The sequence below is a fragment of the Diadema antillarum genome, unplaced genomic scaffold, assembly GCF_040938485.1.
Source record: "Diadema antillarum isolate AM-2024a unplaced genomic scaffold, OU_Dant_1.0 seq00000693_RagTag, whole genome shotgun sequence".
Lineage (NCBI taxonomy): Eukaryota > Metazoa > Echinodermata > Echinoidea > Diadematoida > Diadematidae > Diadema > Diadema antillarum.
Genome location: NW_027271598.1, coordinates 1,233,825 through 1,261,360, shown reverse-complemented (window position 1 = coordinate 1,261,360; position 27,536 = coordinate 1,233,825). Strand labels below are relative to the sequence as shown.

Here is a 27,536-nt window from a genome sequence, read left to right as displayed (position 1 = left end):
TTGAATTGAATTGAATTTAATTTAATTGAATTGAATTGAATTGAATTGAATTGAATTAAATTAAATTGAATGGTCGAATATTGTGACTCTCTTAGCTCTTCATTCAGTACTTCAGGCTTTGACAGTCTTTCAGGATATACGAGCTTCCATCAACGAAAAGCCCCTACCCAGCTGTAGGTCCTAAAAGTTCCTTCTTGAGAGTGATTTCGCTATGAAAACTATTAAATTTCGACGGACTAGATTGAGTGCATATTATTTTACTTCATACAAGTGCGAATTATGTTCTGTATTATTAGCTTAAATGTGATGGTGTCGCGCTAAAGCTTTGAGCAATGACCTCTGTTGGACACGATTTATGTGTATTGACGTGTTTTAATACAATCTTCCGATCACAATGAAACGTATTGATTGTTATGTGATATTGATTCGGCATTTGTTCTGGCAAGGTTTTGCAACCCCAAGTAATTACATTTTCCCCATAACTCAAAGAGTGGATCTGCTTTATAAAGATTTAGAGGCGTACGGGGGAGCTGGAGATGACAGGGTATTTCAGTTATGTGCAATAACACGTAAGATGTCAGTACATCATGATGACGAAACTGCGACACGTCTTGCAGTAAGAGTGCTTTGAATGTTGTGACCTTCTTGGACTTAAGCTTGAAAGCGGGTGGCACTGAGTACATTATAAAAGAAAATTGTATCATTTCGCTTCATTATTTTAGCTCACCTGAAGGGTCAGGTGAGCTATTGCGATCATTCATCGTGCGTCGTCCGTCGTCCGTTGTGCATCGTCCTTCGTGCGTCGTCCGTCGTGCATTGTCCGTCGTGCGTCGTGCGTAAACTGCTACATTTTCAGCTTCTTCTTGAAAACCCCATCACGGATTTTAACCAAACTTGGCATATAGCATGCCTAGGGTTATATAATCTCAATTCGTGTAAATGGGCACCGTGGATGCCTGGGGGTCCCAAATTAAGAAATCTTAAAAATCTTCTCTCTACGAACCAGAAGTGATAGAGATTAGTGGTATGAGTTAGTACATTGGTGACTGTAGTTTCAAGTGTCAAAAATGTTTACTGTATTTGTACAAATGGGCACCACTCCTCACTTGGGCGGGGGGGGGGGGGGGGGGGAGGTAGGAGGAACAGGGGGCCCAGAATCCCCAAATTTGAGAAGCTTTAAAAAATATATATCTTCTGTATGACCAGACATGCTCTTAGCCAGTACAATGTATCAGTGCATATACTAGGTGTTTCAAAAAACATTTCCCACTTTTGATTCTTAATAATTCATGAACTATATATCAGATAACACTGACATTGATATGAGTGATAGCTGAATACTGTACAATTTGGTTGAAGGTGGTTTAAATATGAAAGCATAAATCAGTTTCATGAAATCCATGATTAATTTCACAGTTAGGTTCCAGATTTTGCTCAATTTTCAACCCTCTGTACAAAATCTCACTTTGCACAGGGGTCAATGAGTGTGTATGGGAGTGTGTGGTTAACACCCTGACAATGGTCCTGAACAATGGCCAGGGTTTGAATGCTTCATTATTTATTCATGAGAAATTCCACTGTCACAACTAGTCTTTATTCAGCCTCTGGCAGTATCTGTGTAAAGTCAAACACCTGCCGTTACTGTCTTTGAGTCGCGACAGTGCTCTCCCTACTTCTGAAAAACGAAATTACAATGAATACCTTTTGTTCTATCGTAAACATGGTGACAGGAAGCAAAGAAAATCAATTAGAGTATACACTTGTGTATATGGAGCCTTAAACAAATCTACTGGTAAACAAATCGTCCCAATGATAAATGCTGCTGACCTCTTTACCAAGAATGATCTCTATTTATCGAAAAAGCGAAAATTTGTCAGACTATTTAATTAGTAGACAGTTGTATAGAAATGAGGAACTTCAGATCATTTATGCTTAATTATATCCCAAATTTAGTGATATGTGAAGCAAAATTTGAAAATGATTGCCAGCTGGAATGAAATGTGGTGTTTGCAAGCACATGGAAACATGTGCTTACTTTTTCCATGTGCATGCATTTTACCCTTTACCGTGCATGAATTCAGACTAGCAGTGCCCGGGGCAATCAACATGAATTATTGATTAAGCATTCATGTGCCAGGGAGCGCGAGACTGACGCCTAGTGAACAGGTGGTTCAGGCATGTCCATTGTTCAGGGCCATTGTCAGCACACACTCACATACACATCATTGGTTTCTGTGTAAAGTTCATTTTTGTACAGAGGGTTAAAATTTGACCAAAATCTGAAACCTTACTTCAAAATCAATCTTAGATTTAATGAAACTGATTTATGCTTTCACATTTAAATTACCTTCAACAAAATTGTACACTATTCAGCTATTACTCATATCAATGACAGTTTTATCGGATGAACAGTTTCAGAATTATTAATGATCAAAAGTGGGAAATGTTTTTTGAAACACCTAGTACTTTCAAGTTTATTAATGGCAGATCTGGGGTGGCTTCATGGGACAGGACCGAATTGGAAGCCAGTTTAAACATTTTGATCTGCTTTTTAAACGCATTGTCAAATCTTCTACAAACTTATTGCCAGTGTGCTGGGATACACAAACGAGAATCATGTCCCCCTGGTGCCCCCACGCCCTCCAAGTTTCTTATGTTCTGCAAGTGGAACATTATGTGGAAGGTGAACTTGCGATACTCGGGTGAACGAGAGACCCCGAGTCTCTTGTCTAATGCTGGTTTTGGTGTTCTTTTTAGAGAAGAGAAAATGGCGCGTACCTTATTATGTTCATAAATATGGTATGAGCTGTTTCTCTCACCGATACCAAGGCGTTTGATTTAGTGTATTGTTCAGGTGAGAACCCTTTGGCCCGAATTCACGAAGGTGGTACAATCTTTGTCCATGGTTTAAACCATGGACAAACGTATGGGGCGCCAAGTGTCGCATGGCCTATTTCGCTACGAAATCAGTCATTTCGTCGACGAAAAGATCATTTCGTTAATGAAATGGTCATCGGCGAAATGACTGATTTCGTAACGAAATAGGCCATGCGACACTTGGCGCCCCATACAAAACTACGGTCTTTGACAAAGATTGTACCACCTTTGTGAATTCGAGCCTTTACGTGTATACACGTGTTCTTTAAATCGAGGAGATAAACCTAGGTAGACTAAGAAAACTAATACAATTGTCATGATGCTTTCGTTGAAGTTATGTAATATGCTTCAACGCTCGAGAACCACCAACGTGTATCTTTATTGACCATTATACCACAGCGTGACTTTGTCACTGTATCGTAAGCTTTGACGGCTTGCTTCTCCACTTTGGGCTGAGTTTGATTACCTAGGGTCTACCTATCATGCAACTGCCAATTTCGACACTCGGTGTTTAATTAATCGGCGAGACAGTTAAATCGCTTTTGAAACTTGTCAAAGCACACCTCAGCAGATACAGCAAAATCAACGTAATTTTGGACGAACGAAAGTCGTCTATTTCTCGAATAATCCTATATTGGTTGTTTTGTTGGTCATTATTTGCTACTTCGCTGCCATTGAGGAGCACATGCTTCAATGAAAGATAATACAGCATTCGTTTCATATTTTCATTCTTTGTGTTCAACTTGTTCTACACTCATGCAAGAATCATATCCTCTATCATCTATTCACCAATTGCTCGCAAATCTTTTGTACCATTTTGCTCTACCGAGTTGGCGAACTTGAGTGATTAAGTACAGTTTATCGTAAAGAGAAGAGTTTTAAGAAATAAGCTCAGGATGTCGCGTGCAAGTTTTTTTTTTCTAATTACTGACGAGCTTTTATTTCTATCATGAGAATATCACCTTACGTACTATAATAGGCTCTTAAAAATATGTTAATCCCACTAAATTTATATACTGAATGCTACTGAACACATGGATTATTGTAAATGATTGTTATTTTTTTAAATCACAAATAAATGTAATTTCTAGACAGTGTTACGAGGTTGTTGACAGTCTTTTGACTCTTCCTATTTAATATTTCTCTCAAAATTTCATAAAAGTAGTTGCCTGCTATGATCTCTTTCCCAGGTATTAAAGGATTTTAAGTACATTCGAATGCCGAATCGTCCCTTTATTCATCGTTTTCTTATAACATTATAGAAATCTCTTGTCTACTTCGTTCAGAAGACCAAATAAGACGGCGTACGTGCTGTACGGCACATTGGTACATATGAGAGCGAACTCAATCTCACTTGGTACTATTGGGGATCGAAGGCTTACAATATTCGAGGACGATAAGTAGGAAAACTATTCACAGTGTCTACAATACTCCTTCTCATAAAAGAGGGTTTAGGAGAGGGGGAAAGTGGACATTGATGAGGGCGCAGGAGTAACGGGTGAAAAACTGAGCTATTTTTTGTTTGTTTGTTTATTTGTTTGTTTGTTTTTTATTGGGGGCAACTTAAAGTGGGTCAACACAACGCTCCCTGATGGTAGTTTCACAACTTGACACCTGGACAATTCATCATCTTCTTCCTCTTTCCCGTTCTCCCCTTCTGTTCTATTTTCTGCTCCCTCCTCCCCCATCTCATCATCTTAAGCCTCTCCCTCAGTGCCAACATCAATTGAATCATTATCATCTCCATCACCACTTCCATCACCGCAACCACTACCAACACCATCATCATCATCATCATCATCATCATTACCAACATCACCATCTGTACCGACCTTCATCATCATGGTCGTCAATGTACGCCACCTCATCTTTTTTTTATAATTTCTTTCCCTCTCGTCCAGTTTTTGTCAATTTTCATTTTTATCCTCTCTCTTCACCTTTCTTCCACAAATTCACTTGCCCCCTCTTTACAAGTTTCTCCTTCAATAACTTAAAGTAACCCCATCTAAGCTTTTGCTTACAGTGTTGTTGTTCCGACATATTTTTACCAAGAATGTTGTCAACATCTTTGTGTCGACACTTTCCCCGAATGGTCATTCAGCTTCACGAAAACCCTCAAGGAAAGTGGTGACGGGGATGCGGTGCAACTTGTGACGTCATAGAATCGGTTAGGCGACCAAGCGCGGCTGCATGCATTCTCGCTCAATCAAATCCAAATTTTCTGTCATCAGCATGACAAGCAAGATGATGTTTCAACTGCGAAGCACAATGTGTCGTTTATATACGTCATTGAAAGAAGCCGTGGTCTGGCGGATTGCGCTCTGCACTTTCAATAAGAAGGTCAAAGGCTCGAATGTTGCCAAGGCGCACGTGCCCTTCAGCAAAACACGTTATGCAGAACGATTCATTATACCCCAGATGTGTATTTGGTCACCCGGTGGGAATGGAAACGCTGCTGTCATATAATCATATAATTTTATGCCGGCAAAGTGGCAGCGGAGCTGATGGAATGTGGACCACAGGAAATGGAGGAGAGTGCACCGGGGGTGCTGGCTCGATTTCAATGGCTGGTCTTTAAATTCGTGTTGTTGCGGATTCCTAAAATACACAGTGTTATTGGTGAAGTCATTCGTAAATCTTCTATATAGTATCTTGTGATTTATTATTATTATTGCTATTACTATTATTATTATCATCATCATCATAATTGTAACAGGTTATTTTGTATGCTGGACAAATTGTGACGAATTTTTCAGGTTTGTGTTGATATTATGAATTCGACAACACAAGCTGCGTAAATGGTGAGATCGCTGTCATACAAAAAGCCCTTGAACAAATATTCAGAAGCACATGAAACCAAAACTACACACGCCAATATTTGTTTTAGCTGACTGCCCAGAAGATTTCAGTGTTTCTTTTTACAAAGCCACCTGCCTTGTGTGATTGATAAGCGAGAACGGTGCGAGGACTATCCTCTTCTCTACTCGACGCGAATCTTATCAACCTGTTTAACAATTAATTTCGGATTTCCGACGCTAAAGATAACGCAGGTTAGCATAAACACGCAGAAAGCACGAAGGAAACTGTATTAACACGGGCTGTAGACATCAAATGAGTTTAGTTAGTTTTGCGTCAAATATTCGCTCTCGGCGCCACTTCACAAAAAGACTTCCTCAAAAACCATCTTACCAAAAAACAAGAATCTGTATGGTTACTTACATATTACGTATCAACATATGTTGACAAGGGGACTTACCACTTTTTCTGAAAAGTAAACTCGTCTCATGCCACTTGAAATAATTATTTTTATGTCTTAATTGGTTTTCCGCACCACCGATACCACACTTCGTCAGCTAGAAGTAAACATGTGAAGACAACAATGGTGATACCACTGCATGTAGCTTGCCAGATCAAAGTTACTTCCGCATCTTTGAAAACAAATCTTTCAGTCATACAAGAGCATATCAATTTCCTTCATATCATCTGAAGCAGCATGCCATTATCACTGATTTCAAAGAGACTCGTGAGGCTGCGTATCCTGACGGGAAAGACTTGACAACCGTGCAAAAAAAAAAAAAATGAATTTAACGTAAAAATCAGAGGCCTTGATAACAATGCAGATAAGGACAGGCAGTGTGTGCAGGACATGTGTCGGTGTGTATGAACAACAACATATGAGTGATAAAAACAACAGCATAAAGATACTCAACCTTTCCTGCAAGTCTCTGGCACTTTCTTTTCTGTTTCCTAAATCACTTAAAAACTGTGTTCGGCAATCGACTTTAATGACTTTTTTTTTCATCTTGAATTTTATATGTCACATTTATATTTTCCTCTACGATTTCAATCGTATCAAAAATTTATCAGGTAATTCATGTTCCGGACGGAATCAGATTCCTGTTACATAATCAGCACTCTGTGTGTGTGTGTGTGTATGTGTGTGTGTGTGTGTGTGTGTGCGCGCGTTTGTGTATGTATGTATGTATGTATGTGTGTGCTTTTTTAATGTCACATTAATTTTGTGATACGACTGAATCAGAAGTTTAACAATTAAGCCGGATATCTGATAAGTGACCAACGTTCATGAACTTTCATTCATAGTGTAGAAGATCATAAATATTATGTTTACCTGAAATATTGAAGTGTCCTTATAGGTGCGTATCGGGATGTGAAAAAAAAAAGTGGACTTTGGTGTTCCGTATATTGTCATCAGTAGTAAATTATTATTGGCCCCATAATTTGATCAATGTGTTATGAAGACTGCTCTTTGACATGCAATATTTACAAAAACGCCTGTGACATTTAAAGAGTAAAACAAAGTCTTTTTATGTTTTCCGAGAAGTATTAAATCTAGAGGTTACTTGATCAGCGACTCGGATGAGGCTAGTGGAAAAAAAAGTATACAATTTTTTTTTCCCTTTCTGAACGACATATCAATTGAAAAAAAAAATATGAATCTCCATCTTGGAACCTCTGGTTATATGTGGATCTGCATTCCTCTCCTTTATAAAATGAAACACCCATTTCAATAGTTGTCAGTGTGGTTACGAAAGAAGGAAGACGTGACAGTACGTCAAAGCTTCAAATTGACTAAGAAAGGTTCGAGCTATAACTGCATGCTACTAACAAACCCTTACAACACTGAACGAGATCACAAACATTATCCGTCAGTCGGTATTCTCGTCAATGAGAATGATTTAGGTTTAAAAAAAAAATTGAAAACGAAGTCAAAGCTGATATCAAGCCAAACTTGATATAAGATTTATATACTTGATATAATATGCTTGCTGAATAGGTAATGTCATAATGATATACGAGGGCCAGGCATGCCAGGGGTATAGGGGCAGCGCATAGGGGGCTCTTGAACGACACCGCTAGAGGACCAATAGATTATGATTTATCAGCTATCTTAAGCTCATTTTCTCATTTTTTGGGCTAGTTTTCGGTCGCAGTGTAACTTTATTTGCAAAGCCCTGTGTTACCATTATTCTTCCATACGCGAGTATGAAGGCACAAAATGGTCGGGGGAAGGGGGAGGGGGCGGGGGGAGAAAAGGAGGAAGATATATATGTGTATAGCACAAGAAAGTTTCATGACAAACACTGACTCCAACAGTATTCTCCCCAATCACCGTTTTACCACCATCCTGACTACTCTCCAACGACGAGAGGCGAGAGCAATTTGGCGCCTCCAAGTACAAAAATACGACAGATGTGTCGCACCTCCAAGGAGTGTGATGTTGACCCGCGACCTGATTTTCTTCCCTGCTGAAATAGATTTTTGGCGAGTCGTTACGGGAGCTATAGGTGACGAAGGAGGAGATGATGAGGCTAAGAATGTATGTTCTTCCCGCTGAAAGCGCGCCGTCATTGCTAATTCTAAATTTTGCTTCCCTCAGTTCGTTTAATGTGAATATTAGGAGATCTCCTTAAGGGCAATTCCGCGGTTAGTAACGTTACATTTGAACAAATTCAGATATTTGTTTTTACTACTAAATTACCATTTATTCATTTCAAGTCAAAATTATGTCAAAAACACGTTCATCCTTCCCAGGTTTATGATACAGAAAAGAATGAATACAATCCATGAAATATTAGAATTGCTATGGCAACTTAAAGGGCAGGTTAGTAACGTTACGAAAAAAGGACATGACAAAAAAATCAATGTCTTGTAACAAAAAGTGTGCAAAAATTCAAGTCACTTCAAACAAAGTGTTGCATTAATTTTAATTATTGCATCATGACAAATGTTCACACAAATTTTTTTAGCAGTTCGACCAATTATTTTTTAGCTAGACCCCCAAAAGCATGGTTAGTAACGTTACGGTTAGTAACGTTACATTTGTCCGGAGTAATTCCGCAGGTCATTTCACCCTTTTGTAATTGACAAAATGTCACATGACTTCTGGAGTATTTAAATGTATTCATCTTTTACCCATTAGCAAAACTTTTAGGAAAAAATTTCAAAGGAACCCACGGTAATTTGCATTTAAGTGAATTTCAGCATCCCCAGTCCCACATGTACATTTTAAATGATGGTTTTAGATCTCGCGAAATCAAAAAATACGAAAAATAAAATCTACTGAATTTGAAAGACCTTAATGATTGGTGAACATCCATGGCATTAGTTGGTACCTAAATTAAAGAGTAAGATAAAGAGGCACATTTCTTTTATCCATGTCATGTCCACCTAACTGCGGAATTGCCCTTAAGCATATAAACTGCATAAGCATAATCATTTATGGTGACTTTTATGTTGGTCCCCGCTGCGTAAAACTATGGTACCATTAACAATTTTTGCTATCTCTGAGCAATCAATGGTAATTATGGTAACACTATTAATGGTGATACCATGGTAACACTATTCCATAGACAATCAAAGCGGATAAATCACTGACGCTTAGCATTGATAACAAAATTACTATTGATTATAAAGATACCATAATTTCATTGACCGGAGCCCTTATCTAATTGTCTTTTTCTCTCTTTACTAATGCGTATTCATGTTCACATACAGTCATGTATCGTAATTCTTGTTTTAGTCTTTTATCCAATAACTTTCCATCGTATCGTTTTCCACATTTCTCTCCTTCTCTATGACCTTCTTCTTGTGTCCTTTTCTGGCATGCCTTTTCTAATTCTTTCTTTTATTAGGCATTAAATCAATTTATGAAATAGAATTGCTAAACAATCGACGGCGATGGGATAGCCAGTGTGACACAATCAGTCCTTCGGTTAACCCCTCTTCCCGGTGTATTATTAATAGCTACTATGATAATCTTATCTCATGTTTGTGCCTCAGGAGTGAATACGTGCGGCTATTGTCGTTTCCCCCAGCCGGTGTTTCACAGCTCGCACGACCCAGAACTTCCCATCGGTAACCAGAGTAGGTTCTCTCCATTGAGGTACGTGTGAATCATGCCTCCTTCGTTCCCAGTGTATACTGACGAGATAGATTGATGTTGAATTTGGAATACACGTAGGATTATTGAGAATTTTCCTCCGATAACATAATAACGCAATGTTTGTGTTTTGTATGACTCTAGATCGAGATTATCCTTGCGAGAAGGATTTTCTTCTTTTTTTTTCTTTCCCCGACATCATTATGATATCCATCAGTGGAACTGCTTGTCTTGCAAGACATCATTGACAGCCGCAGCATAAATGCATGCCGACAGGATATTGTCGTCAAGAAGTAATGCATCAATTATGACTTCCTCTTTTTTTAGAACGCTTGGCATATTGACTGGGCAATGATTATAAACATTGGCATATTGACTGGATAATAATTATGTTATGCCTCAAAACTATACTGTCCGAGATGACTTAGAGCATTTTAAGTTGTGAGAACAGATTCTAATGAGGTTTTGCACCACAATAAACTATGATTGGAAATAAACTATGATTGAATTGAATAAAGGAAAAGATAATAAAGATAACAAAGATTTTATTCTCAGTATAAATTGCCATATGATTAAATCATAGTAGACTGTGACAAATATGAATCAATATTTTATCATCAAATTACAGATGTCCGTACGTCTTTCTCTTTACCTGTGGAGTTTTTCGACGCACATTGAGTATGGAATGTGAGAAATTTCCTTTGTTTTAACCAAGTTGGAATAGCTGTCAGCCATCTTTCCATGTTGTTGTTGTTCTTGTTGTTGTTGTTATTATTATCATGTGGTAGTGATTTTTGCTGTTGACGTTGTTGTTGTTGTTGGTGGTGGTGGTGATGGTGGTATTAAGGGTTTTTTTTTCTTCTTTTACTGCAAGCGTTTAGCATCATAGCACCGAGCATGATGTATTCGACGCTCTGTGCCAATGTTGAGAGGATAACTGCTCTTACTGGGTTAATAGATAGCGTGTTAACTGGTACACAGACCTCTTCATAGCACGTGTTCATCCCTTGTCCCTTTCCCGTGTAAATATCGGTACTGAGAAGGGTCGTTCACGAACAATTGTCTCTACAAAAGCCTTTCTTTCCGGTGATCGAGCATATTTGTTTTCTTGAGCGGTCTATACACCGCGCAACACTGCTGGCGAGAGACGGGCAAGAAAGAGAAAGGTCTCTTGGGTTAGGAGGGCGAAACCCTCCTAAATCTCGCCCCACAGTGCCTCGAACGGTTGATTTTGTTTCTGATTTCCTATTCGACGACCGAGAACTTTCCTCAAATCTTTCTTCAAACACGTTGACTGCCTATTCATCTTCAATAATACTCGTGCTCTATTTAAACTTGCGCGTTATGAACACTACCCACCCCCCCCCCCCCTTTCCAATTTTAGGCTCTCGCCTATGCTCACTCACGTTATAAATCGTTGCATTGTAACGATTGACGTATATTGTTAATCCCTAAAGTTAATGGAAAACTATTCTAGAGACGAGATTGATATCAATTGCGCGAGAGAGTTAGAGAGATAGCCTTGAGGTAATACAATACAGAAAAATATTTGATTTATACTTAGTTTTCATTTCCGATGGAGGTCTTTGGTATGCAAACTCTGTTTCATTAGTATAATTTTACACTTCACAACAAGGACAGTAATGATAGAGTTAACTGAACAAATGGGCCTACATTGTGAATAAGTAGGAGAAAAAAAAAACTTATTAATTCCCTTTTGGAAGGCTCAAGGAAGAACGTAATAAAAGAGGACGGCAAGAGCCGTGCTGTGTGTTTTCAATTACATTGGTGGAAAGCCCGCTAAAAAAAAAATGTACTCTCGCAGCCTGAATGAAGGCTACGTGGGCGATCTCATGCATGGCACAGTGTACTGAAATGCCCCAGTCTATCAGTCAAAGATATCACAGCGAGACCAAACCGCGTCAGGACCGTGTGAACTGCTGTGTGGTTTATACTCAGGAAATCCATTTTTGATATACTCAAGTGCTGTTTTCTGTACGCGAACAAGCAACCAAGAAAGAAACAGTGAGTATGCTTACACATTTTTCTTTAAGATGATGTCAGTGTGTGACTGTTACGTCACAGCTCCTTTAAAACCTGAATACAGTGAATAAAGACAAACGTTCACGATTTCTGCCTGTTCTTAAAAAGCACTTAATGTTCGTTGACTATCTACCATTCGGAATACTCACATAGTTTGTGTCATGAATAATCACCCACTTGCGATTGTGTAATGTCTACATTACTTGGAGTACTTTTCACTGTGACATTGTGGTTTTTAATAACGCGAATTTTAAACACTATAAGTTGTCCATGATCTGTTGATTGTAATGTAGAAATGGCAGTTGGCATGCATTGCTTTTAATCGCGGTAAGCGCTGGGTGAACTTTGAAGTGAGGCAATATATATAAACATGGGTGGTGATATTGTACATTATGGGACACTGGTGATTTCCTTAGAGAAGGAAGCTATAAGCCTGTCAAAACATCTGAAACTAAAACCTCAAAGTAATTACTCAAACAGGGGTTCATAGAACAGCGATCAAGTATTTTGCCCAACGTTACATATACACAGCAAAACTTATTACATATAGCATGTGTATATAATATATGTATATATATATGTATATATATATATATATATATATATATATATATATATATATATATATATCTGTCAGAGCTTTCTCTGTTATGTTTTTTTATTTTTTTTTGAAGACCCAGATTGTTGGAGTTACAGGTCAAATCATTGACATTGCTCTTGCATGAATGATCATCGCCACTTCAAAACGATATATCATTTTTACATTGAACTAGTACATGTAATTTGCAGAACATTCAACCCCTCCCACGCATTATTGGCCTAGGGTGTAATGCCGAGGATCTATCAAAATGTTTGTCCTTACAGTTCCATTTTTGTTAGTTTTGTTTGGTTGATTGGATATCTTTAATAGGCCACTCCTACTCCTCTCTTATCAGAGAGAATTGAGTTTTGTCATGTTCCGTGAACATGCCTCCCAAATCCAGACAATTCAGGCTAGATGGATGATTTGTTCTGTTTTGCAAATCTACTCGTATACAAATTGGACAACCACTGTCCTTTACGGGAGAAAACCAGCAGTGTGTCGACATATGTATGTATATATACATATATATATATATATATATAAACGAGTGACAGAGAAGGGCGAGAAAGTGTATTGCAGTAAAATTCATTGTTGGAAGTGTGATTACTGTTAATTGGTGAAGAAATGCTGATGCTTGAGTAAAAGTGGGGTTTTCTTTTTTTCGTATTCGTCTGAAACCTTCAAACTGTGATGTGCTCAATTCAAACATGGCTGGATGTACACTGCAATGTATACGGTTCAGATTTCACGGACTTTGCTCTTCATGCCTCCCTGCCCCCCCCCCCCCCCCCCCCCCATACATCGTTAACAGGGCCCAGTCACATTAATGATAATTCGCGTAATCAAACATGTCACATTAGACAGTGTTTTAGTATGGTGATTAAGTCCCCTCCGCAGGTGGTAGAGAAAATAAACGCGGTGATGTATTCAGATTAAATCAGTCATGAGCAAAGGTTGGAAACAATATCAAACACTGACGTTGGTATCATGTTTCAACACCTCACTACCGTATGAAAAGTCTACAGATCTGCCTCAGAGATCGAATTCCAAAATTCGTAGTCTTATTATCGATAGGAGAATGATAACATACGCACGCACGTGATTTTTTTTTTTTATGTGGTATATTCTACAAAGGTTGATTCAATGACGCTAATAGCCGACAGCAATGTCCAGGTATAGACGTACGACTGTAACTTTAATTGATAACCATGATACAGTGTGCACTGTTAATCATGCGTGGCGTGTCATAATACATCGTCCCTCGAACCAGCGCCACCCTTCCGAGACGCCCGCTGGCTGTTCCGCTACCAATGTTCCTTCATCACCTTCTGTTTAACTTGGAGGACTTCACGTTGGTCAGACGCCATATACAGCTGATTGATCAGTAACCTCAAACGTACTAATGACAATACTTCACAACATTTATATAGCGCGTTATTACATAAAATGTCTCTAAGCGCTATGGGAAAAAGAAAATAGAAAGGGAAGAAGAGGAAAGAAAAGAGAGAAAGAAGAAGAAGGTACAGTTTCAGAGACGGTATAAGACATTAGACACAGTCATAATACTACTCAATAAACAAATACGTGTTTAACATGGATTTAAATTTGTCTACTGAGTCTGTTTGTTTTAAGCATTCAGGTAAACTGTTCCAGAGTTGAGGCGATGCTGACTGAAATGATCGTGAACCATAAGATTGTGTATTGACAGGAGGAGGTATTAAAAGTGATTTGTTGTTAATCTTCTATAACGCATTATAAATGGCCACAAACGGCTTTAACCCGAGGATGTACTTCTCAATGCAACTTCGTTTAAAGTTCACAATCTTTAAGGGAAAATGGGCGTCGTTTTCTCTTAGACAATTAAAGAGAAATTAAAGGGTTATAGAGTGTATGTATACTATCATAACAGTTCCGCTATATAGACGTAGCGATGTAAAGCGCCGTGAAACAACGCAGTAGTTCGTGAGAGTGCTACACAAATGTAATCATTGTAATTTTAATTTTGATTAGACTGCACAAGTTATGAAGTACATGGAAATTACATATAGTATTATGTGGATGTATTCGTGTGTGTGAAATCTGAAAATTGTTGCAGGGAAAAAATTTGAATATGCCTCGAAATTGATCAATGGAGAGATGCATTATCAAATTGATGGCAGTAGGTCGCAATTTCGTTTATCATGTGTTTATGTGTCAAAGGTTGTTCAAAGAGAATGCACATGATGAATGGGGTGAGTATGTAAAGTTAGCATAAAGTTTGGTTATGGTTTCTATCTGCAGACGTTATTAATGACCATTAAACTGGTAAAGGAGCCACTCTCGTCAGCTGGGTTAGATGTGTACTTGCATAATCAATCACCCGTCATCCCTGTCTTTCTACCACTTCAGTATGTCACGGTCTTGAGTACGCTCATGACAATAAGCCAGTTCACGGATGTGCAAAATAAAGGTCATTTGAGACTGTTGTGTGAATTTGCCATTGACTTCAAAACGGAAATAGTACTCATGCAAACTCTATCGTTTATGTATGTTGAATGTTCAGTTATGTGTTTCACACTTGTTGGAACGAACATGCGAAAGTGATTCATCAATATGTTTAACAAGAAAAAAAATCTATGTATTTTCTCTTTATGGTGATTATTAAGGTATAATATGAAAATTTCATCGCAAGACCTTTTCGTGTTTGGTATATACGCCTGTGGTGTGGGAGTCATTTTAGACAATATACTCACTGTGAACCGGCTTATTACATAATAGTTATCTCTGTCACTGGAATCAACCCTCAAAAGTACCACTTCCACTCGCTGAGAGATTATTCCAGGGATGACACTATCAATCTACGAAGAGCATGCGCCATCATTAATGCAGCCACAATATTCAGCTTCAAATACGTGCACCTTGGAGCTACAAATCCATACGCCGTATGTTATAGTAAAACGTCATGGTGTGGATAGATCAAAGCGCAAGTCAGCACTATGTTCCAGTTGACTACTCGTATCATACACTCAGAAAAAAAAAGGAAGTCAACACTTTTCGACCTCATATTTTTCATAGAAGAGTTTGATGAAAATCAATGTATCATATACCATATTAAAAGTAAATTTACTGTCAACCTTGTAGGTCAATATGAATGGAAACTTCACTCGTGAGTGAACATATCTATTTTCCTCCTTTAAGGCACCAAGTAAAAATTGCACAAATTGACATATTGTCTTTCATTTGCAAATGCCCTTCAAGATAACAATAATAACAGAAGACTAATTAAACACAATGAGAGACATGAATGAAACAGCCAAAATAAGTTTTCGTTCTGTTTATCTCTTTATAATCTCAAACAAAATCATAGTGGGAAACTAGAAGGGGAAATAAGAATTTTCTGTCAACTCAAACCTCAAATAAGATAGGGAGTAAGGGCACAAAGATGATTAAATTACCAGAATATCTTTATTCTATTCTTTAATTCAGTAATTTAAGAATTCATGAGACATATTAATGAACCAACTATCATTTACAATTTTCCTAATTTGATAAATCAATTCAAAGTCCTACCATTTTTTAATATTACTTTGAATTTGGATTTGAATGAAGATTCTTCATTTTCCTTCATTATTTTTCGCCTTTATTGATTTTTTGGGCTTCAAAGAATATTATAGAGATCACAGGTTTACTTTTGCAACTTAATTCGGTTTTTTTTAGTGTTAAAATATAAAGGTGTTCACTCATGCGTAAAGTTTTTCTTTTCATGACCTACCAGGTTGATAGCCAGTTAAATTACCTTTCATATCATACACTGTCATATGATATTCATTCTATTTATAATTAACTTTTAGCCAAACATCTGTAAGAAATACAAATTTGAAAAAGTGTATATTTTTTTCCTTTTTTTGCCGAGTGTGCATAAAATAATGTATAGATGACTAGTTTTGATATGTTGTCACACAAATTAGAGAAATCAGACATAAGCGATTGATATCCAACGATCATATTATGTTATTACCTCAGAATTCTCTATGTAAAAAACAATTATTATGAATTGTTTGTATGTGAAAAAAGGAGAACAGAAAAGAAATTAAGCAAGAGCGATCTAACTTTTTCAAATATCTGTGATAATGTATTTCCATCTGACAATGTCTGAAAAGATAACTAGTTTGTCAATAGTTCGATTTTCGTCAATAGAGTCAATATTTGATATTTCTTTTTTTATTCTTTTTTGTCACCTAATAAAATGTTGAAGGCGACAAATCTTTGTACATTCTATGCGTGAGACATTTTGGCCATATCTCTCTCTCTCTCCCTCTCCCTCCCTCTCTCTTTCTCTCTCTTTATCATTTTTTTTTTCTATCTGCCTTATTGTCAGCAAACTAATATTGGCTGAGAACAGGACCTGGCTGAGAACAGGACCATCCTTCGATCACCTTTGGTCTGGTTAAACTTTATTTGATCATGCAAAGCACTGAGTGTCCTGCGGAGTAGTCGATATAACGTCATGTTGTACCCCGTGTATAGATCGGGAGCAGCGGCAGCTCACACTTTAAAGTCCAAACAGTGGACGAGCTAATATTTAGATGTCGCTTCGTTTTGAGAGGGAAAGACAATTCATGTTTCACATCTCGGTTGCGATGACATTGAGTTGGAGAGATGGGCATGATTTTAAGCTGTATTTGTTCAAGAGATTTTGAATGTTGTGCTACGGATGAAAGAAAGATAACCTCGCCAGCTTGCGGTGAACAGGCTCGCCTTGCGTCGCACGTGCGTGTATTGTTCAAACCGGACTGGACCGTTCGTCCGTGAGAAGTGCTAATAGCAACTTTATAATGTCCTATTTAGAAACAAAGTTTTTTGTTCATTATGAAGTTGATTTTGGATGATTTTTTGCCAGGGACGTGTATTCACATGTGTGTGTTTAATGGAGTGTATACACTATGTCCGTCTGTCTCTCCGTCTGCTAATTAACCCATAATGACGTCATCTCTACGTCCTCTACTCTACCACGCCTATCAACCCTGATTATGTTTCCTTAACAAGTGAGTCATGTAGCCTACAGAAACGCGGAAGGGGTGGGGGATTTTAGTCAGATAATATACCAACTGCCTTTTTTAATATTGTCCCCTTTTCCTGCTCGATCTAAACCAAAAAGATATCCCCTTATACAGTAATCTGCGCGTCGAGTTGTGGAACTTGGCCAATGTTGGCCTCGTCTTGTAAGTTTTCCACACTAAGAGCTCAGAGACTACCTATCATGCAACAGCTACGTAACTAGCCATTATCTGTCGGAATTCGAGCTGTTGCTATGGGGTAACAGCGATCACATTGTTATTGCGAGTTTGCTTATTTCGTGAAACAAGATCCTGGTGTCTTCACTGAGCGCGTTAGCCATTGATAGTGATAATACTTTCTTGCAATTAAGTCATCATACCAACATTTTCACGATATTGTGTCCATGGATATGTGTAATATCATTTTGATATTGTTGTTGTGGTGTTTTCCTTTTTTTAAAATGATGTTCCTCGCATGTCGGATTAGTTTACTAGGTAATTTGTTGGTATTCACATTTAATACATCACGTACATAGGGTCAAATTATTTTCCGTTGTCACATAACATGCCGACATAGCAATTTCAACATAAAGTTGTATTGTATCGTATTGTATTTACTGCGATAGAAGGTCAGTAGACTGTCGTATGGGCCAATGATATTACTGTTACAAAACGTTCAATATCAATGAATGTAACCAATAATTCCTATAGCTCCTTCAAACATCAATAGAAATTGTGTTGTGTTCATGCTTCACTACTATAGAGACTTATAGACCCACATCAGCAAAATTATTCGAAATATGGAAATGAAATATTATTTCTGGAACAAAATGCTTTACAAGAATTCAGCGAATCACGGTTGCCTTGTTTAGCTCAATGGACATATATGTGTATATTTCTGCCATGTCCGACAACCCTGCCCTATTGTCTAATTATCTTATTAAATGACCTTTCAAGAGCAGTTTATCTCACAAACGTGTGAACTCTTGTCAGATAAATTCTTTTGAAAGTCGACGTACTACGTCACTCCCTTTGCCAACATTACATTACAAAAAGGGCACGCTCTGCGCTATAAAAAAAAAAACAACAACAGCAAGTGACGCAGCAAAACAACAGCGTTTAGCAGATCCTAACTATAAAAAAAAGAAGAAGAAGAAGAAGAAAGAAAAAAAAGATATGTAGCTCATGCACAATATGAATCACCTACTTTTAGAAAATAATAATATCAAACTACAGCCTGTTCACAGAGTTTTATCATTAATTTCAATTGAGTGTGACCATATGGAAGAACAGTCGTACTTTGCAAATACGGCTCAACGGCCGGACAATTCCCCGTTTCTTCGTACTGTGATGTATTTTCTATATTTTTATTTCTAAAGACAAAAACAACAATAACAACAATTAAGGAAAAATTATTTTGAGCGCAAGCACACGCACATAAAACAATACACTATGTGTATTGTTTCATCACATAGTTATAGAGTGAAATATTCTGAAATACATGAAACCTATAATCCCAAATAATTCAATGAAGTAACGTGACAAAATTTTAGAAAAGAAAATTATTATGGAAGTATCGAAATGTGTGAGGATTCCAAGTTATAATATACATCTAATCACCTGGCCCTGAAATGCACCGTGAGAACTTATGTTATCTTTTTCCTCTGTGAATAGCGACCTTCGCCATCATTGACAAAATGCGAGATATGACGGCATTTTTGCAGGGCCGCGAGACAAAAAACAAAAACAAAAACCAAAAACAATAAGGATTGGTTAAATACCTGCGATCATGCTTGGTTCAGACAAATCTGTTACATGATACAGCCTCATGGGTTTCCCATACACCCCCGTTTATACCACACGATACATATAGGAATACTTACTGCGACCGTGGTACGAATTATTCATGTAAACAAAGAGAAAACTAGATAGCTTGGTCATAAACGCATCGACTCCATTGTCAATATGCGTTGTGGTTATCGGAGTGCACTTAATCACCCCCCCCCCCCCCCCCAAAAAAAAGGAGCTAGAGTCAGAAGACCAGCCAAGCACCGGAAGTGGTCAATCGGAAATGTTATAGCATCCAATGACAATCTCCCTAGTTCTATCGAGGACTCATGCAAATGGCGCGAGCCAGAGCTAACGCTAAAAGCTTCGAAAGATCAAGAGCCACTCATGTGGAAATTATTTAAGAAACTTATCCTCTGACTGAGGACGTAGACAATAAAAGATGAGTGTTTTGTGTTTGTGGTTTCCTCTCTGGTCCTTGTGGAGATAAATCCAAAGTTTAGGGGCTCTGAGGCTTCAACCCCCCTCCCTCACACCCCTCCTCTTCGGTGAGGGGGGGGGGGAGACTCACTTTAACAAATCAAGATCAAGTTAGATGAAAATCCGTCATAGATTTGTCAAGAAGATGCAGTAAATCTAGACAATCCCCCTCCCCTCCGTCACCCCCCCCCCCCCCCCCCGGACCTGGGCACCCCTGAATCCGCCATAATCAAACATGCAATTTCAGTCTTGAATCTCTTCATAGCAGAGGCTTCAACTCCCCCCTCCCCGAAAGGGGGCTAGGGAGGGGGAGTTGAAGTCCCCCCCCCCCACATGGCTCCCGTGCCCTGCATCCCTGGATCTGCCATTAAACTTGAACTACTTTCATCAATGATAACACCAAACTAGCTCTATCTTATTTGGTTATAGAATATTAGAAGAATTTTGATTAAGCCGTAGTAGACTTTGAGGTCCTTTTGTTGGGGGGGGGGTGACTAATATAAACAAATTGAGATCCCATTGCCATAATGGTGCTACCTGCCAATTTTGTTGAGAGTAGATCTGTCAAGGATCATATTAAGAAAATATAAATGGTGGAGGTTCATGCGCAGTTTTGACATGGAGTTTATCTACCATCTTAATACACAGTATCGCTAAAGTGAATGATTTGCACATTTCTCGGCGGTGTTAGCACATTTCCCGGCAAAATTGAACTTTTGCACATTTCCCGACGTCATGTTTGCACGTTTCGCGTTGATGACTCCCGTCGTTTGCACATTTCCCGGCTCCACAGTCCTTACGCTGCATTTTTTCTGCATTTTTTTCTGCATTTTGTCTTTATTTTTGCGGCATTCATTACCAAATTCGAGAGTAAGAATCTTGAAAAGAGATCACTTTGATTAAAAAATTATAATTATATGTCTAGTGAAAATTTGTCCAAAAATTAAAATGAAAGAGGATATTCGTATACCAGGTATAAAGACTGTATCCTTCATAAATTGGATATAGAAAAGAACAGTTTGTTTGTCTGGCTGCATCGCAAAGGTAGAACAATCAATGAATAAGTTTGAAAATTTTAAACGCAATATCTGAAGAAACGGCTACCCTTAGGACAAAATAACTTTACAGTATGGAAAAACAGAATAATTTGATAACGATGAATCTGAAATGGACAATCCATCCATTCAATGATCTTTCCTTGATTGGTGTATTCCATTCCTTTGTGTATCTTTTAATGTAAAATGGAGAATAAGCAAACAAACAACAAATATGATAATAACAGTTCATCTAGGAGCAGGACAAAAAGTTTCTGTCGTCCTACCGTTAGGTGAACCTCACAGTGTGAAATCTAATTCAGAAGTACGTCCATAGTCCGAATTCGTTCATTATTACCAATTTCCGAGAACAACATTAATTTTGCCATGAATCCTTCAGTCTAATAATATTTTTATACCTCATCCTGCAAGAGAATATCGACACAGTAAGATAAACATTAAAGAAAAATCAATGCACGTAAGAAGTGTAGGGATGTTACAGCACGGACTAAAGGGGGATTCCCCAAGCATGCCAAGAATGATTTGAGTACAACAAATGCAGAACGGTCAGTGATTTAAAAACTAATAAAAGAAATGAAACAATCCGTTTTTGGTAACTTTTATTCAAGTTTTGAACAGTACATGGAGGCTCTTCGACAATTTTGTAATGTCAGAGCAACAGAATGATGTAATGGATATGAAAAGAATTTCACAAATCTCGATTTTACAAAATGAAGATCACAAATTCCCTTGCCTGTTGAAGGAGCTTGGTCGGTTGGTTTTTTTTTTTTCAAACCCTGTAATAAAGGCAAAGCCCAATCACGTGCTCCATTTCATTTCATACCTGATTTTTTTTATGCAAATAGTGATTAACTAAGCATAAACAAGAAAAATACCAAGCACCTTGTGTGGAATTGAATTGAATTGAATTGAATTAAATTGAAATGAATTAAATTGAATTGAATTGAATTGAATTTCATGAAAGTAAAAAGATGTAACATTCATACACTGCTTTCTATATGATTTAAACCCCATTAAACTTCATCAATATTTCCGATCATTTCTGTTAGAAATCTGGGTTCATCCTCTTCTCGTAATTATATAATTCTTTTGCGAATGGCACGCTCCAGTTTCCATCCAAGAGAAAAAGTTATACACGTTTTTTGTTTTTGTTTTTGTTTTTTGTACCCCTTTATCTAAACTTTTAAACCGCAGTTACACATGTCTTTACTGCACCATGTTGTACTGGTAAAGATGACGACTTTTAGCTCCGTGCTTCTCGTACTTCAGCCTTTCCACTACACTGTCATTCAAGAAGAGTTAAAGGGACTGTACAGTACTGGTTGAGGGGAGGACTCAGGTTTATAACATTCCTAAGTGAGATAATGAGAAACCTCTAATGAAATATGAAAGAGCATGTAATTTTAAGGAGGATTCAATGTTTATTCGATGAAAATTGGTTTTCAAATGGCCGAGATGTAAAAAAAGCGATAATGATAAAAGGCGACAGGCCACGCCTTTTATTTGGATCTCTTGGTTTCACCTTGTTTTTTTTTTCATATCTCAGTCATTTCAAAACCGATTTTCTTCAAAGAAACTTTTGATTTCCCTTAGAATTATATAATATATGCTCTTTGACATCTCATAGAGTGGTTTCTGAATATCTCGCGAAGCATTACAAGCTATATCCTCACCTCAACCAGAACTGTACAGTCCCTGTAAGTTGATTGCCTGCATGGGAGAGAGAGAGAGAGGGGGGGGGGGGGGGGAGTGAGAGGGAGGGAGGTGAAACGAAGGAGATGGAGAAACGTACTCCACTCTATTACATTCTGTTCTTCCTCTCCCTTGGATTCGATTGAAGCGGGAAGAAAATATTCCTCGGTTTTTCGCGCGATTTTGTACGCACTTGCCTTCCTTCACCCGTTCAGAGATCTGTTTGATTCCACATATCGAAACCTTCAGGGGGCCCCATGTCATTCTAGCTCTCAGACATTTGATCATAATCGGGGGGTGCCCTGTCGTGAAAACTGGAAGAAAAAGGGGAAGAAGAAAAAAAATGAAAGGGGGAAAAATTCCACCTCGGGATATGATAAAAGTGCCCGCTTTATTGTGATTCTTGAAAGAGAGGAAGAAAAACAACATCGTGAACATGCAAAACTTACTCGTTTGAGATCGCACGACCTCCAGTTTTTTGGTCCGGAGAAGAAGTGGCGCCCTCTATGTTGGTTTACTCGTAGTTTACACTCGTCATCACTATCAATAACAATTTCAGCAAGAAACAATAGAAAACGTTAAACTATCAACCGTATCTGTAGATTTGAGGGTAAAAATTTGTCTGACGTTGCACAGTTGACGAATATCCAGCTCGTAGATAGTTCAAATTTGCATTTTTTTTTCAATGTGCGTTTATTTCCTTGTCGTTTAATTTATTGTAAAAAACACTCTCCATGATGTTCTGCCAAACGCGGGCTTAGCAAGATTTAAAAAAGTTTTTTTTTTCTTAAAACTTCAAAGTGGTATAGCAAGCGTGTTAAATGGAAATTTATTTCTCATGAAATCTTGTTATACTTACTTGTTTCTGATTCCGCTGTTAGAATTATCCCACATTGCCACCAGTTTCCTGCCCTCCCGACTACCCCCTATAAAGGTGCTACAAAGCAAATAAACAAACAGCAACAACAAGTATAACAATTTGGCTAGGATGTGCTTTCACCGTGTCCACACTTCGCTCTAGTGTCTAAGTTATACCTGAAATTAACAGTCATAGTCATTAATGCATAGCTTGATTAGCAATTTATGGTACTTCATGGGGAGCTAATTACATCTGAAGCACTTGGAACAGAATTCGTCAGTTTCAATTTTCAAAGGCTATGGTAAATAGGTGAGGGAGGGTTAAGGACAAACGAAAACATGATAATAGATACTTTGCCTAACCATAAGTGTGATGAACCTTCGAAATGTGGAAGTCATGTTGAAACCGAAAAAAAAAAATACAAATTCATGTGTTACAAACGCATCTTGACATTGGTTGCAATTGGCGCACATAGCATTTACTTGCTTTTTTGCTCAAGCGACGGGGAAAAAATGAAAGAAAGAAAAAAAAAAGAAAATGAACGGGGAAAAGGACTTGGTCAGGTCATACGATTAGGAGTAAAAGGGCAATAGTGGAGAGTTTGCGTGCAAATTCACACGATCCAATAACAAGGACTTTGCCAATCTAAACAAGAGTGAATAATGGAAAGTACCCGGCTCTTGAATTTTTTTTCGCCTGAGAATTATCGGAAACTCGAAACGGAGTCTCGGAAAAAGTTCTTTTTCCCCTCTCTTCTTCGGGAAAAATGTTAGAAAAAAAGGAAAAACTGCTTTCAGTATTTTCCCTTCTGTTATCCTGTTTTCAGGCGTCAAGTCTCTTGCGGGTTTCTCCAAATAGCGTTCGGAATTGGCCAGTCGTTTTCCACGAGTAATGTTTGGTTGGGTTTTCAGGCATTGTACGGCCCAAATGTTGTTGGAGAACGTCGAGGGAATTCAAACGAACACGGGGAAAGTCCTTGACGGCGTAAAACATGAAACTTTAAAAAAGAAGCTACGAACAACACACAAAAAAAAAGGAAAGAAGTTCATATCCCCTTCTCGTAAGAGGGCAAGCGCTCGTGGCAGTTTGTGAAAAACGTGACAAATCATTGCATGTTTTCCTTAAGCGTTACTCTTAAGGATGCCATTATTGCCATAGTAACTTTTTGTGAGTTTATTCAATTTATGTTACTTTGGTAACTGGTTAACTATTATCATACTAATCTTATACTTATTCTTATTCTCTGTCTTCATACTATAAGTTTTCAAAGAGGCGGGTTTTTGTTCCATCCCCTCATCACTACATCCAATATTAAAAACATTCGGCACATTATGATACATCTAACAGATGAATCGTAGTGTTAAAGTTCAAATCAAATCAATGTAAGAATAGAATAACAATTATCTCCAGCAGTCCCAGAATCACATATCTAAATAATGTAAGTTTCTCCAACCACCTTGTACCCATTCCCTCCTCTTTAGCCGTTGATTAGATAAACCTCCTCATGACCCATTTTGTCCTTCCCAGTGAGAAGCTGACGGGTTGTGTTTCCCGCCGATGGTGCGTGAACTTCTGAGCTCGCAGAAGTGCATGTTTCCTTATTTTGAGCCAGAGGAGCGAAGCACCTGCGTGCTCCAAAGGGTCACCTTCGACTGCTTTCCCCCCACACCAGATTCCAGTTCCCCCCTCGTCCCCCTTGGGCGAGAGGTTGCCGTCATCTTTTGGGCAGGTGGTATCGTGGGCGTTATGCGATTCAGCTGCTGTAAGTGGGGATAATAACAGGACGTTTTCCATCTCATGCTCGTGTTCATACGTGTGAGTTATGTCGGCGTTTTCTTTACTTTTCTTCCCCTTTTACCCATCTTTACCTTCTTTTCCTTCTCTTTTCCGTGCTTCCATGATCTTCTTGCTCACTTGTAGGGCATTGCTAGAATTCTTTACAAACTCTTTCCTATTTAATTTCATAATCATCATTTCCCCCTAACCATATTAACTTGATTCCCTAACACTGATTTCACCATATATCAGATTATGATTGTTCAACTTTATCATTTTGTTCGTATAATCTTTTCATATGTGAAGAGTTCTCTTCAAAATTTACCCTAGCAGAATGGAGGTACATGTACCTAACTCTCGAAAAAAGAGTGCGAATATTAGCCTACATCGTACGTAGATGTGAACTGCAGTGTATTTCAAAAGAGATGACTGAATTCGGGTGTCTGCCTGAAATGATGAAGCCCCCATCCATTTCAAGCTTAATCGCTTACGATGGTGGTCTCCTGCATTCAGTGATCTGTCTTATTTACTGAAAAATATTGTACATTTTATTTTATGTTTTTGTGTATGTACACTGCTCAATGCAATCACCTTTGTGTATCTATTTGTGTACTGTTATCGATTTATTTCACTGCACTTGCTATTCTTTGTCTTTGTACTTTTGAAATTCATATTCAAATTGTATCTGATTGAATGCAGAAATAAATCAAATCAAAACAAATAAAAAATAAAAAATGATTGAATTCTGCGTTTATAGCTCATGAATAAAGTCATTTGATTCCGGTAGTCTTGAATTTGAACGTTTCAGTTATTCTATATTCATATAGAATGTCGTTAGTTTCTTTGTTTATTGATGCATTTTGTTTCATATTTTACCCTCTTGTTGCTTACATACATATTCTTCTGCAATGTGATATTTTCCTTTTAAAATACAACATTTTACTTTGTCTTTACTGACATCAGTATGCAAGCTCCACGATTTTATTTTGTATTTTTCATGTGATGCTATGATTAACTAGGTTAGGGTTATCACTGAGAACTTAGAATGGTTGTTCTGTCTTTTTGCTATCTATAGTTCCAAACTTTTATCAAGGTCTTTAATGTTCTTTCACCTAAACTTACTCTCTCGTAGATCCATCGCGCTATGACGTAAATGATACTTTTCCAAGAAAGTTAAGACCAAGAGATATACACACTGCGTTTCGATAAACATTACGAGAAAAATAATAATAAGAGGAGGGTACTGGTGTAGGTACACTCAATAATTTGATTATCTGATCGAGATTGCGCGGGTACCACCTGCCTTGATGCCAGCAATCAATTAATTTTGATATCACTCTACGCACGACATCCTTATTCTCAACAGTCGCAATTATTATTACTCAAGGCTGATTAGGTATTGCGGAACTCAAGGATTTCTTGAAATTTCGCACCTAATTAATCGCTTACTGAAGTTCATTGCAAAGACCATTAAGGATATACGCAGACGGTGAATTTGCTGACATGAATGTGATGACAGTGGCGAATTTCTTGTTTCATCATTGATATGTACAGTTCTCTGATGTTCTTTTTTTTTTTTTTTTTTTTTTTTTGCTTGCATCCCTAGCCACCCAATGATCTTTTTCCCGAAAGGATTTTTTTTTTTGGTGTGCGTGTGTGTGTGTGTGTATTTGCAAAGCAAATGTTTAATGTGGACGCAAGAGGGCGTTATCTGCTCATTTCAGTGCCAGGCCATGCACGTATGTTGTGTTCTATAAGCTGTCCAAGGTCTGTGGTGTGTCAAATACATACTGCACCCCTATAAGATAGATCTCTGTAATTATGTGAAACACTTTAATATGAAATGCAATAATTTCAAGAATGTCTGGTGATTTTGAAACAAACTGCAAATTACACTCGAACAAATTTTGTTCGTATACTTTCATATCACACGTTATTGTTACAAGTCTTTATCTTCGGATATCGACGAATAACTTAACCGTAGAGGATCATGATATCTTATTTAGTTGACTGTTACTTTGCACTAAACGGCAATAATACTGACACCGACCAACAACATTCAGACACGAGACAATTACACTATACGGCTTGTACTATTCAGTGTATGGGACTGTGTGTATGAGTGTTCTCGATGAGGACTTTTATGTGCCAAGGTTACCCAGGATCATTGTTAATTCATTTGAAATTTGTAAAGACAAATTTTGGCACACATATGTTGGTTTAAGAGTATCGAGGATTTGACCGTTAGCACTGTTACCCAATCATTGTTTTCACTCGTATGAAGATCTGCAATATGTATTTCCCCCTTCAGAATCCCTTTTTTTCATCATTTTGATGAAATTAATGTTCCTACTCATTTCCAATCCCTAATGTGCAGCCATTTATTACGTATAGCACAACGAAATAATTGATTGAGATTATCACACAATCGTACTTAGTAAATAGG

The 27,536-nt window shown here is 37.9% G+C and overlaps 1 protein-coding gene across 1 annotated transcript in view; it reads left to right on the top strand.

The window, feature by feature from the left end:
• The window catches only part of LOC139737472 (inverted formin-2-like), an 81,732-nt gene that overhangs the window by 18,654 nt on the left and 35,542 nt on the right, over positions 1-27,536 (top strand). Inside the window, exon 2 of the mRNA XM_071648147.1 lies at positions 9,679-9,781. The gene's annotated coding sequence lies outside the window, so the exon portion shown is untranslated. The remainder of the gene's footprint in view (positions 1-9,678; positions 9,782-27,536) is intronic.